The 749-nt window shown below is 40.2% G+C and overlaps 1 protein-coding gene across 2 annotated transcripts in view; it reads left to right on the top strand.

The window, feature by feature from the left end:
• The window catches only part of LOC116698687 (cytochrome b-c1 complex subunit 10), a 5,908-nt gene that overhangs the window by 3,946 nt on the left and 1,213 nt on the right, over positions 1-749 (top strand). The gene's annotated exons all lie outside the window — the stretch shown is intronic.

Raw genomic sequence — 749 nt, 5'->3', positions numbered from 1 at the left:
AGTCGGAGCTGGTTGATGTGGCTCAGGGAAGGGAAGCACGGGGTCCCCTGCTAGAGCTGCTGTCCCTAGACCCGATACTGGATGAGCGGACGAAGATGGATGGAAATCCAGAGACAATGCGCCAGGTAGTTTAGAGGCATCAGGGTGCCAGATTCCAGGGTAGTGGGCTACTTTAAGACCAAATGCAGCTGCTTTGAATAAGATCGGTAGATTATACTTTATTCATCCCACAGCGGGGAAATTTGCTTATTACAGCAGCATTTTCTACAATAAAAGCAAAACAAAAGTAAACCCACAAACAGACAATGAGCAGAAGGTATGGCTGAATGTAAAGGGGCGCCAAACAAGGTGCGGTTGCCATAGTACAGAAAACAATATTGCAGTGTAAGTGAGTGACATTAAAATGAAATTGAATATGTAATTAAAATAAGGTAGTAAAAGTAGGTAACCATAATATAAATTATATTTACCTGTGACCATAAATAATACTGAAAAAGTAAGCACTTGTAATGGAAAAATATAAATACAGATAATAAAGATATAGAGTGTGTGTGGAGTAAATGAAACACAGGTGGGACTTTCTCTCAAACCTTTCTCTCAAGTCTCGGAAATTTCAAAATTGATAGTTGTTCAACCCACAAGTCCCAAAAAGTTTGCGAAGAGTGTTGGATGTTGAATGAGTTTCGGGTTTTGCTTTTAAAAATAAAAACACTAGAACTGCACGCAGTTTCAACGGGGTCCAAGCCTCC

Source organism: Etheostoma spectabile, chromosome 12, assembly GCF_008692095.1.
Source record: "Etheostoma spectabile isolate EspeVRDwgs_2016 chromosome 12, UIUC_Espe_1.0, whole genome shotgun sequence".
Lineage (NCBI taxonomy): Eukaryota > Metazoa > Chordata > Actinopteri > Perciformes > Percidae > Etheostoma > Etheostoma spectabile.
The sequence above is the reverse complement of the archived record's forward strand: the minus strand, read 5'-3'. Positions and strand labels throughout refer to the sequence as shown.